Raw genomic sequence first — 13,692 nt, 5'->3', positions numbered from 1 at the left:
TGGTCTAAGGAAATGATACTTGACATTTGGAAAAGCTCTAGCAAACGAACTACACGATCTTGTGCTATGCTTAGGATTGGGTCTTGTCCATCACATCATTCTCCTAATGATGTGATCCCGTTATCAATGACATCCAATGTCCATAGTCAGGAAACCATGACTATCTGTTGATCAACGAGCTAGTCAACTAGAGGCTCACTAGGGACATGTTGTGGTCTATGTATTCACACATGTATTACGGTTTCCAGTTAATACAATTATAGCATGAACAACAGACAATTATCATGAACAAGGAAATACAATAATAACCATTTTATTATTGCCTCTAGGGCATATTTCCAACATGACGTCCTCTACTTTGTTGTTGCATGTTTTACATGGCTGCTACGGGCAACTAGCAAGAACCGTTCTTATGCTACGGGGAACATTGCATGGAAAACAAAAAAAATCTACGCACATGCAAGATCTATCCATGGAGATGCATAGCTCTGGGAGAGGAGAGTATGTCTACGTACCCTCGTAGACCGTTTAGCGGAAGTGTTTACCAATGCGGTTGATGTAGTCGAACACCTTCACGATCCAACCAATCAATTACCGAACGTAGGGCACCTCCGCGTTCAGCACACTTTCAGCTCCATGACGTCCTCACCTTCTTGATCCAGCAAGACATGTGAAGTAGTAGATGAGTTACGGCAGCACGACGGCGTGGTGACAGTGGTGATGCAACTATCTCCGCAGGGCTTCGCCGAGCACTACAAAAATATGACCAAGGATGAACTAGAGGGAGAGGGGCGCCGCACACGGCTAGGGAATCGTGGTGTGTGTTATCCCTCTCCCTCCTCTCATATATATAGGTGGAGGGGGAGGTGAGGCAGCCCTAAGCGCGCCCCCATGGATCCGGCGGCTGCCCTAGGGCGCCTGCCCTGCCCCCCCCCCCCACCTTCCATATTAGTGCATGGGGGGAAGGAAAGGGGGTTGGCTGCCTTAGGGCGCCTCCCCTTTCCTTCCCTCCCTCCTTGGTGCGTGGGCAGGGGGTGGAGGGGCGCGCTAGCCCCCTTATGGGCTGGTGTGCTTCCCCCCTTTGGCCCATAAGGCCCACCACTTACCGGTGGCCTCCCGGAACCCCTTCCGGCACTCCGATAAATACCTGGTACTTCTGAAACCTTTCCGGTGACCAAATACTATCGTCCTATATATCAATCTTTACCTCCGGACCATTCCGGGGCTCCTCGTCATGTCCGCGATCTCATCCAAGACTCCGAACAACATTCGGTCATCAACTCACATAACTCATATAATACTATATCGTCAACGAACGTTAAGCGTGCGGACCCTATGGGTTCGAGAATGATGTAGACATGACCGAGACACCTCTTCGGTCAATAACCAATAGCGGGACCTCGATGCCCATATTGGGTCCTACATATTCTACGAAGATCTTTATCGGTCGAACCTTTATGACAACATACGTAATTCCTTTTGTCTGTTGGTATGTTACTTGCCTGAGATTCAATCGTCGGTATCTGCATACCTAGTTCAATCTCGTTACCGACAAGTCTCTTTACTCGTTCCGTAATACATCATCTTGTAACTAACTCCTTAGTCACTTTGCTTGCAAGCTTCTTGTGATGTTGTATTACCGAGAGGGCCCAGAAATACCTCTTCGGTACACGGAGTGACAAATCCCAATCTCGATTAACGCCAACTCAACAGACACCTTCGGAGATACCTATAGAGCATCTTTATGATCACCCAGTTACATTGTGACGTTTGATAGCACACAAGGCATTCCTCCGGTATCCAGGAGTTGCATGATCTCATGGTCGAAGGAGTATGTATTTGACATTAAGAAAGCAGTAGCAATAAACTGAACGATCATATGCTAAGCGAACGGATGGGTCTTGTCCATCACATCATTCTCCTAATGATGTGATCCCGTTATCAAGTGACAAATCATGTCCATGGTTAGGAAACCTTAACCATCTTTGATCAACGAGCTAGTCTAGTAGAGGCTCACTAGGGACACGGTATTTGTTTACACACATGTATTTAAGTTTTCGGTCAATACAATTCTAGCATGAATAATAAACCTTTATCATGAATAAGGAAATATAATAATAAAAACTTTTATTATTGCCTCTAGGGCATATTTCCATCAGCACAAGTCCTCAAAAGCCCATGTGGCTAGGGAAGGCAAAAAAGGAAGGAGTCCTAGTAGGAATATGATTGGACTTGGAGTCCAAGTCCTCTCCCCATTAGCTGCGCCCTAGGGCTTGGAGGGGCTGTTTCCCACGCCCCTCCACCTATATATAGAGGGGAGGGGCGCCCCAAGAGGATACACCAAGCCCTTGGCGCCCTCTCTCTCTCTCTCCCGTTACTCCGTAGTTCCACCGCCTCGTCCCGGCGAAGCTTAGCGAAGCGCTGTAGGTGCTCCACCACCACCATCACCGCCACATTGTTGTGTTGGTTGTGATCCCATCTACTTCTCCTCTCCCGCTTGCTGGATCAAGGAGGAGACATCATCGAGCCGCACATGTTCTAAACTCGGAGGTGCCGTCCGTTCGGCACTAGATCGGTTGGATCATGATCGGATCGCGAAGAGTACGACTACATCAACCGCGTGATAAACGCTTTCGCTTAGCGATCTACAAGGGTATTTAGATGCTCTCCCCCTCTCATAGCTATGCATCTTCTTGGATAGATCTTGCGTGTGCGTAGAACTTTTTTGTTTTCCATGCAACGTTCCCCAACAGCCACGCCACGGTAGCCTGGGGATGGCCTGTGGCGGCAGTGCGCACGGGGAAAACACTAAGGAGGTGTTTGTTTCAAGGAGTGGTAATGTAAACGTAAAGGGAATCAACTTACAGGCTGTAATAGCTCCGTAATGGAGAAGTCAAAACTTGTTTGGTTGGGCAATGTAATGGAAGTAAGTCGATAGAATAGATCAAGAAACAGATCAGCACCATAGAATAGATGGGCAGGTGGACCAGTAACCCAAATCACATAAGATTTGCGGAAGAAGCTTGATGGAGGAGGGGAAGGAGGCATAGAAATCTGGAGACGAGCCTTGCTGCTCCATGTGGGCTGCTTCAACGTTCCATCCTCGTCGGCGTCAACAGAGCTCTGATGCAGGTCAGCGTCTTCAATGGCTGGCGAGAAGGGGTTGTGGTGCCGCTGGGCGAGGATGAAGGGATCGTGGGGAGGAGGAGGGAATCGATCATGGTGGTGCTGAAAGAGGAGGAGGGGATCGGTGAGGCGGCGACGCTTGACATGGAGGAGAGGATCGTTCGTGCCGGGGGGGAGGGGTAATGCAACCTTTACCAGGAGGAGGTGGGCGGCACCGATTGATTATTGGATTGGACTTGTTTACGGAAGAAGCCCATTACGGTGCACACATACCAAACACCTGTAACGTCTTCCGTTTACGGTGTAAACAGGTAACGGGCATAAATCCACGAAACAAACACCTCATAAGGAGATGTCGACGAAGCCTAGCACTGGACCAACACCACCGCGCCCCCGTCGACCACCAACATGTATCCGGTGACCGCGACACGCAACCCCCACGACGACAACTAAATGCACGACCCTTGCCACCACCATCACGCCCCCTGGCCACTATAGCCACGACGCCGACCACCAATACCGCCTCGAGCCCACCTCTGCCCGCACCGCACGCGTGGAGAAAAAGCCGGGATCCGCTGCCGCCATAGCACCTCGCCGCAAGAGCCTAGCCACGGCGGGGGAGATTTCTTTGTGTGTGGGTGTAAAGGGGGGGGGGGGGGTGAGAGAGTGAGGATAGCGGCGAGAGGGGTAACTTGCTGAGGTTGTTTCCTGGGAGCGGCAAAACTGCGAACGAATCGGTGAAACTGATGTGGCTTCAAGATTGCGACCAGATCAAACGGTAGGAAAGGGTGGGAGCTGCGAAAATGGGAACGGTCGCCGGGTAACATTACGATTTTTTGTTTCGCGCACGAGTGCCCGAGAGCCAAAAGCTGTGGCCATCTCCTACCTTGGAAATTTCTCTGCTCTGGCCACCCTCAAGAGGAAGAAGGCAGCAGCAACAACGAATCCTTGACACCTCGCTCACCGTCGGCTCTCTCTTCTTCTTCTATCCACCAAAATTATCCAGAGACCTCACTCCCTAGCCATGGAGCTTGTGGTGGGCGCGTCGGAGGCGACGATGAAGTCCCTCCTGGGCAAGCTGGGCGGCCTTCTCTCCCAGGAGTACACCCTGAACAGGGGAGTCAACGGCGACCTCCAGTACATCAACGACGAGCTACGCACCATGCAGTCCTTCCTCCGTGCCGTCGGCAAGGGCCACGGCCACGGCCACGACGACCTGATGGACGACTGGATGAAGCAGATCCGCGACATCACGTACGACATTGAAGACTGCATCGACGACTCCGCCGACCGCCTCCACGGCCTGCGCTCCGACGTCTGCTGCTACTTCCTCGTCAACAGCGTGTACGAGGTCCTCACGTGGTGGCCTCGCCGCGACGTCGCCAGCCGGATCTCCGTCCTCAAGATGCGGGCGCAGCAGATCGGCGAGCGGCGCAACCGCTACGGTGTCAACAACCCGGAGACCGGCGCCGGCGGAGCCCCCACGGGCACTCGCGGCACTGCCGTTGGGTTCGACGCCGCTGACAACCAGGAGGAGAGCCTGCAGCTTGTCGCGTTTAAGGGTCCGGTGGGGGTGGAGGAGCACATGCGGGAGCTGGAGAAGCCGGTGACCTGCATCGTGGGTTCGGCGGGGTGGGGAAGACCGCCATTGCAACGGCCCTGTACAGGAGATTTGGGGACAAATTCCACCACCGGGCCATGGTCACGGTGTCTCAGATCTCAGACCTGGGGGGCATTCTCAGAAGCATCGACGGTCAAGTCAGGCCGCAGGCAAGCAATGAGAAGCAGCAAAGCAGCTCAGCCGAGAGCGGTATCACAGCAGCCATCAAAGGTATACGGGGTCACATCAGCCGAGGCGCGTCAGCCGTCATGGCCAAGTGCTGCGGCGGCGCCGGCATCCCCGAGGAAGACAGGGCAAAGCTGGATCTACTCAAGAAAGACCTCAAGGAGCACTTCAAGGAAAACAGTTAACTTCGTACAACAAATTCATCAGGGATGCCGGATAATGCTGACCTGTTTGGTAACATTCATACCGAACATGACAGTTCAATTTGCATGTTGGGCTCGTCCACATGTATGTGCATCATTAATATGTACTCCTACTCAGATAGTGACAGTCAACATAATTGACATATACTCCCTGTTATTATTATTATTATTATTATTATTATTATTATTATTATTATCTGACTTCATGTTCGTATTTTGTACATGGTTTTTAGTTTTTCATGTTAAGTAATACTCCCTCTAACAAAATGTAGGATGTTTTTTTGTAGCCAGCTACACCAAAAAACGTCTAATATTTCGTTACAGAGGGAATACTTCAGAATAGGGTTATTTGTACCTATGTTTATCTCTATTGAGCAGTTTAAGATATGTGCAAATTGGTTGTGAACCCCATTTTTCGGTGTTCATGTTCACCAATTGCATGCACAGTTTTATTTGGTGACTAGAAGGACACTGAAAATTTCAGATAAAGCTTTAGTACAAGTTCAGTTTTTGACATTATTTCATTATATAAACCCTAAGCACTGGTACTGGAATTTCAGTAATTTAAGCCAATGCAGTGTCTGTCCTTGCAGAGTAGAATTACAAACTAACGCTGCTTTGATTCAGATCAGAAAAGATGTTATAGTTACTGCTGGACAGTTACTTGATCTCACTTCTATTTTCTTTTCTTTGCAGTTACTTGATCTTAATTGATGATGTGTGGTCTGCAACAACATTGGACAATATTATAAATGCACTTCCCGAAAATAAGGACAGCAGAATAATAGTTACTACACGGTTTCATGCTGTTGCTACAACACGAAGAGGAGAAGGTGACATTCGTAGAGTTAAAGGTCTTGGTGATGAGCAATCTGAGAAGTTATTTTGGCAGGCTTTCTTGGAGTCCAAAGGAAGTGAAGATGCTATTAGACATGATCCCCTTGATGGCAACAAACCCGCTGAATTACCTAACCAAGCTGTCTCTGAACCTGAAGGTAGCAAAGATGTTATTCCAGATAAGGTCTGGAAGATGTGTGGAGGGCTGCCGTTGGCCATAGTTATCATGGCTGGTTATGTGGCCTGCAATTCACGCAAATCGGAGAAGGAATGGTTGGATCTTTGCAATTCCATATTTCCAGAGTCTGGAAAAGATCGTGCGAAAGCTGGTGGGAAAGAACTTACCCAGGAAGAAGTGGGAAAGATCATTAGCCATTGCTATAATGACATGCCTGCTGAAATCAAGACTTGCTCGCTGTATTTGAGCATATTTCCGAAGGGCCACAGAATCAGCAGGAAGCGTTTGACAAGGCGATGGATAGCCGAAGGCTTCGTCTGTGAGAAGCAGGGGTTGAGTGTGGAAGATGTCGCGGAGACATATTTCAATCATCTCATAAGGAGGAAGATCATCCGAGCAGCGGAGCACAGCAGTAATGGCAAGGTGAAGAAGTGCATAGTCCACGACATGGTTCTTGAGCACATCGTAGCAAAGGCAAGTGAAGAGAACTTCATCACTGTGGTTGGCGGCAGTTGGGTCATGCAGCCTCCTACCAGCAAGGTCCGTCGGTTGTCCCTCCAAGGCAGCGATTCCAAACGTTCAAAGGATACAGAGAAGATGAACTTATCTCATGTCCGGTCAGTGACCATGTTTGGGAGTTTGAACAACCAGCTACCTTCTCGTTCATTCAAGTTTGGAATTGTACAGGTCCTGGACCTTGAAGGCTGCACGGGGTTCAAACAGCACCATACAGAGGAGATATGCAAAATGCTTCATGTCAAGTATCTCAGCCTTCGAAAAACTGACATTAAAAAGTCCCTGAGAGGATCAGAAAGCTTAAGAACCTTGAGACTCTGGACATAAGGGGGACAAATGTTGTTGAGTTGCCTAATACCATATGCCAGCTTGAACGGTTGGTTAACATACTTGGTGGGGATAAAACAACACGTGTGGCACTGAAGCTTCCTGAAGAGTTGAAGAAGAAGAAGATGAAGGCCCTGCGCATACTCTCAGGGATTGAAATCGCTGGGGGGTCTGCGGACTTTCATCATTTGACCGAGCTGAGGAAGCTTGCCATCTACAAGCTTAAAGCCACGAAGAATGATCCGAGTTTCAAAGAGTTGAGCTCTTCTATTGAGTACCTTGGTGGCTACTCTCTACAAACCCTGGTGATTGACGACGAGTCATCCGAGTTTATTAAATCACTGGATGATCTGTCATCCCCTCCGAAATTCCTTGTTGCCCTTGAGTTATCTGGCAAGATAGTTAAGCTCCCCTGCTGGATCAAACAACTCAGTTCTCTCAAGAAGTTAACCCTTTCAATAACAGCTCTCCGGACGGATAACTTGAAGCAGCTTAGTGATCTGGAGGCGCTGTTTTCTCTCACCTTTTCCTTTTCGTTTAGAGCAGAAAAACAGGACCCAGAAACACTGACCATTCTTGCAAAAAACAAGCTGTTGCCCTGCTGCGGAGGGGAGATCACAGTCCCAGATGGAGGATTTAAGAGCCTTAAACTCCTTTGCTTCTCTGCTCCTCTCCTGCCATCACTCATCTTCTCAGGACAAGCCATGCCAGAGCTGGAAAGGCTTGAGCTACGGTTTAACATACTGGAGGGGCTCTTTGGTGCAGAAAACGTTGCAAAGCTCAAAGAGGTGCATTTGACGTTGGATGACAAGGCTGGGGAAGGAATAACCACAGAGATAGTAAGCGAGATGGAGAGCGCAATGAAGAGGACCGGTGGCAAGACGCCGCAGATAATCCTTCATCAGTGACTAGTTGAGATGGAGCCAAACTGTGCTGCTTTATGAGTCCTTGTAAGTTGAGGATCATCATTTCTCTTTACTTGTTCTCAGTGATCATCGCAACTAGTCTGGGTAGTTCATACGAGAGTGTCAAACGGTTCAGTTATTCTGTTTGTGTTTGAAACAAATTTAATCATCAACAGCATGACATTATTATTTATTACTCCCTCCGTTCCCAAATATTTGTCTTTCTAAAGATTTCAACAAGTGACTACATACGGAGCAAAATGAGTGAATCTACACTCTAAAATATATCTATATACATCCGTATGTTGTGTCCATTTGAAATGACTAGAAAGACAAATATTTGGGAACGGAGGGAGTAGTTTCATGTGTGGCAATGGACATTTTTTATTGTGTGTATTCATCTCTGGAGATGTACCAGAATTTGAAGTTATAGGCGTTGGGCTCTGTGTAGTCTGCTGCTGTAATTGTTAGCGCTGTATGGAACATAGGGGTCTCCATTGTGCAGCAGAACGCATAACCCATCGTAAGAGTAGCAGAAGACAGCTATGGTTCTGAATCAATGGTATTATCGAATCGAATTCAGTCACATGGTTGTGTATGAGCTTGGGTTTGATCTGGAAATATCAAGACTTGTGATTTTGCATGAGCATTACCCAGCATAGAATCGTCGGGAATCGAAGGGGGGAAAGCTGCACCGAATCATATTTTGTGCTGACGAGGGGTTCTCAGTCAATGTTAAGATGCTACTGCATTGTCCCTGGACTGCTTGAGTAACAAACAACTGATGCATTGGCTCAATGGCATGATTCGTTTGATTTGCTCAGGTAACGGTGCTTCAGGTAGTCGACGTCTCGGAAGTTTCAGTAAGCTGCCAAGATTCAAGAGCACGCTTTCTTAAGCTCCTCGTTGTAACGACTAGTAGCATATGAAAATTTGAAGCTAGTAAAATATATTTCTGAACAGAAGGGCTTTACTATGGAAAACAGTGCTTTATCTGCAGTTTCAGTGTCTGCAAGTTAACGATTTCTGAAGTTTTACATATCTTTGTCCAAAAAATGAACATGATCTTGCTATTAACGAAGATCGTTTCTGAACCCATCTAGATTTAGAGCACTAGACCAAACAAGGACTTTGATGCCTGGATGATTGACGGTGTATCGAGTTGACGTGGATGAGCGGTGGCATGGAGGCAGCTGCCGTAGCGCGGGCTAAGGAGGGGAGGCGCCGCCATCTCGAGCATTGGAAGGCGGCGGTGGGTAGGTGGCGGAAGGATGGAGGCGTGTGCCCATCGCCGGAGTGGTAGAAGGCGACGGTGGCGTGGCACGCCAAGGTGGGAATTTGAAATTCCGGTAATAATATCAGACGAGAAGTGCCAGAAATTTAGTGCTTGATCCTGAAACTGCGCCGTGCAGAGAATAGTGTCTGATGTCTATAAAAAGAGGCTAAAGCAGAGCCTGATGCGCCATGAGCTAGCTGTGTTGATCCATGCTGTACATAAGTACATTCTCACCTGTCTGGGGAGCGGGAGCAGCAGCAATTAGTGTAGGAGTGTGCGAGGTTAAGGAGTTGTTAGAGCATCTCCAACCCTCAAACTTCCCGCATCCGTTCGGACCGAGCAGTCTAAACCCCGCATCTGTCCGCGGACCAGTCCGGACTTCTATTTTCGCGCAAACTGGAGCCAAATCAGAGAGACTTTGCAGGAGTTTGGAACCAGCTAGGTAGGACTACGACACCCCCGGACCACCCAAAACTGAGGCGGAACCCGCACATTTGGAGCTGGCAACACTGTTTCCGCAACAAAATCCCCCTTTCTCAGCCTTCCTCCTCTACCATCCTGCCGCTCTCCACCCCAATTCCCGCTCTTTTGCGCCGCCGTCGTCGCATGGACCCGTACGAAAAGCTGCCGGAGACAACACTGCTAGAGGATCCGGCAATCGTGGCCGCCTAAAAGATCAACTCGACGACACGACAAAATTGCCGCCTCAAAGCGAAGGCAAAGGCGGCACCGCTCAAGAAGCACAAGGCCGGGGGTGGTGGTGGTCGTGGCGAGGACATATCGACGGTGGGCGTGGTGCAGGGCAGGCCCAGGGACGTGGGGCGCCGTCGTCGTCGCTGCTCTGGCCATAGCAATACAAGGCTCCCTACTTCTATGTCACCCAACATCTCGGTAGGCAGTCCGCGGCATCCGCCGCCGGGCACGTGCCGTACTGCGTCGACGTCAACGCGACGTCGCTGCTTTTCTCAGTCTCTCGATCACCGCAGCTTGTCCGGCCGCAGACGTTGGGCGTGGAGCAACTCGGTGCCCGCATGTTGTTCGTCGGTATGCCTCAAGCGGGCGAGCCGGCGGGCGATGATGCAGGCAGGAAGAAGGTTAACATGATCCACGACGAAGGCGGAGGCGCAGGCTGCTACGAGGACGGGCAGGTGGATGACTCGGAATCCATGCAGCCGGGCACATACACCCAGTACGGCATGTACACCCAGCAGGGCACGTAACCGGGCACGTACACCCAGTCAGGCACGCAACCGGATTGGGCTACCGGGCAGCAGAAGCAAGAGGAGGCCGACGACGTCGACCCTGATCCAGATGAATTTGTTGTTGATAAAAAAATGATACAGGAGAAAGCTTCAACATGAAGGATGACGAGTTGTTGTGTGATGTGTGGTTGTCCACTAGCATCGATACAATCCATGGCACGGAGCAAAAGAGGTCAATATTTTGAGACAACATTCACACTTGGTTCCATGAGTACGAGCATTTCGAGCCCTGCACCGACAAACTCATCCACAACCGTTTGGTGAAGCCTCTCAACCATCAATGGAACATTATAGAAGAACTCTTGTCCAAGTATCGCAGCTACCTGAACTCTCCGAGCAAGTAAGTGTGTTGATCATAATATGCAATTTGTTAGCTGGATATGCTCTATGCTTTGGTCATTTAGGTGGATCGGATATGCAATTTTTTTACAATGTTTTAATTTGTAGCCTTTCCGTGCGTGCAATTTGTTCTTGAAGTTGAAGAAGAACTTCATTCTCATGCATTGTTGGTTGAAGTTGAATGGACAACCCAAGTGAAATGTATTCATTGCCAACTCCGTCAAGACCGCCGACATGAGCACCGAGGAAGAAACGGGTGATCCAACCGAACAAACAAAAGAGCCACTCAAGAAGGTTAGAACAAGGTTCCGAAGAAAGAAGTGGGAGTAGGAGAAGACGAAGCGAGAAGGGGTGGCGGCCAAGATAAGAACATGTTCGAGAACATCTTCGAAGAAGGAGGCATATGTCAAGACCTTCGACATCAATGAGGCATGTAAGGCCAAGATGTTTAACATGTTGATGGCGGCGACCGAGAAGAAGCTCAACCTTGAAGAGAAGAAGTCCATGCTCGAATAGAAGAAGGTTCAGATCACAGCTGCTTTGGAGGAGGCGAAGATGTTAACCTTGAAAATGATAATTTGGATGACGATGTAAGGATGATCATGTGAGCCGTCCGTTTCTAGATGTTCAATCGGTAGAAGGATCAGCTCACTAGTAGAAAAAGGACCTAATGTCAGACACATTAGTCCCGGTTTGATTTTGGCCCGGTACTAATGGTACCATTAGTGCCGGTTCGAACGGCTATGCATTAATGCCGGTTCGTGTTGAACCTTTAGTACCGGTTCGTGCCACGAACCGGTACTAAAGGGGTGGTGGCGGGCTGGCGTCAGGCCGGGGCCCCACGATCACCTTTAGTACCGGTTCGTGGCACAAATCGGTACTAAAGGGCTAACCTTTAGTACCGGTTCGTGTCATGAACCGGGACTAAAGGGGTCTGACCTATAGTCCCGGTTGGAGACACAAACCAGGACTATAGGGCAATTTTCAAACTCTACTCCCCCCCCCCTCGTGTATCGCCATTTCAGTTTTGAAAAAATCAAAAGAAAATGATAAAAACTTCAAAAAATAAAATCCTTCGAGAGGTAGTTATATTACTACATCTACTAGTTAGGAAAATTTGAAAAGTTCAATTTGGACATGTTTTGCAAAAAGTGTAGGGAAAATGTAAAACGGCTATAACTTTTGCATACGATGTCAGAAAAAACCTATAATATATCAAAAAATTCAGCACGAAAATCCGCATATGATTTTGACAGCCTATGACCTGTTTGCAATTTTTTAGAATCCTCAAATGCCAAAAGGAAAAAAAGATATGCTCAAATTTCAGTTTTTTTGGTTAAATCTGGTCAAACTACTTATTCAAGAAGTATTAATGTTACTACATAATTATTCAAGAGTATTAGTGTTACTAAATAATTGTTTCAATTTTTTGAATTTTGGTCAAATCTGGTCAAACTTATTCAAAAAATATTAGTGTTACTAAATAATTACTGTTTTTTAGAATAATAGTTTCAAACTCAAACGGTGAAACGTGTGACCTAATGCTCAAGCTAAACTGCTGAGGGTTAATAGGATTGTCAGCTTACATTTGTCAGGAAAACAACAAGTGCAGACTTGGAAAGTAGAGAGAATAGAACTCCGAAGTTAAGCGTGCTCAGGCTAGGGGAGTGAGAGGATGGGTGACCGGTCGGGAAGTTAGACGATTTGGAATGAGTGATCCACACTTGAGTAGTTAAGAGGGGTGATTAGAGACTAAATTGTCAAATAATTCAGAAAATTGAAAATAAAAAAAATCAACTTTTTTTCCAAAATTTTCAAAAAAAACCTTTAGTATCCGGTACTAAAGGTCCCCAATACCACAGCGCGAGCTCACGCCACGTGGTGGGCCTTTAGTGGCGGTTCGTGCCGAACCGGTACTAAAGGGGGGGCTTTAGTCTCCACTTTTTAGTGCCGGTTGCAGAACCGGCACTAAAGGCCCTTACGAACCAGTGATAAAGCTTCGTTTTCTACTAGTGGCTAGAGGCGGAGGCAGAAGCGTCCGAGAAGGCGGCGGCGGCAGAAGGATGGCCGGTCTGGCAGGGTAGGAAATCCAATTTTTTGCAGGGACTTCCGGGCTGATAATCTTTTGTTATGGGGCATATAAAAACTATGCATACTTGTCTTTTTTTGATTGTGACACTATGTGATCAGATGAGACGCATTTGAATTTTAAATTGACAACCTGAATGAACATTTAAGGGACAATTTTGAATAGCCGGCGCTCGCATCACTATGTATGAACTAGTCCTCTCTATCCACGGACGGATACAACATCTGATTTGGCGGTCAGGGGTGAGCGTTTGTTTTGGTTTTAGGGGCGCACCGTGAAGAGTAGAGATACCATCCGCCCTGAAACTGTAGCTTGCCAAGATCGATTCCCCGACTGGAAGTCTGGAATCCACACTTGAGTAGTTAAGAGGGGTGATTAGAGACTAAATTGTCAAATAATTCAGAAAATTGAAAATAAAAAAATCAACTTTTTTTCCAAAATTTTCAAAAAAAAACCTTTAGTATCCGGTACTAAAGGTCCCCCATACCACAGCGCGAGCTCACGCCACGTGGTGGGCCTTTAGTGGCGGTTCGTGCCGAACCGGTACTAAAGGGGGGGCTTTAGTCTCCACTTTTTAGTGGTTGCAGAACCGGCACTAAAGGCCCTTACGAACCAGTGATAAAGCTTCGTTTTCTACTAGTGGCTAGAGGCGGAGGCAGAAGCGTCCGAGAAGACGGCGGCGGCAGAAGGATGGCCGGTCTGGCAGGGTAGGAAATCCAATTTTTTGCAGGGACTTCCGGGCTGATAATCTTTTGTTATGGGGCATATAAAAACTATGCATACTTGTCTTTTTTTGATTGTGACACTATGTGATCAGATGAGACGCATTTGAATTTTAAATTGACAAC

The 13,692-nt window shown here is 48.0% G+C and overlaps 1 pseudogene; it reads left to right on the top strand.

Annotated features, from left to right (window-relative positions):
* Positions 1 to 3,978: 3,978 nt before the first annotated feature.
* On the top strand, positions 3,979 to 8,751 carry LOC123120596 (disease resistance protein Pik-2-like; annotated as a pseudogene).
* Positions 8,752 to 13,692: the final 4,941 nt, after the last annotated feature.

This window comes from Triticum aestivum, chromosome 5D (assembly GCF_018294505.1).
Source record: "Triticum aestivum cultivar Chinese Spring chromosome 5D, IWGSC CS RefSeq v2.1, whole genome shotgun sequence".
Classification (NCBI taxonomy): Eukaryota; Viridiplantae; Streptophyta; class Magnoliopsida; order Poales; family Poaceae; genus Triticum; species Triticum aestivum.
This window is presented reverse-complemented; position numbering and strand designations above follow the sequence as displayed.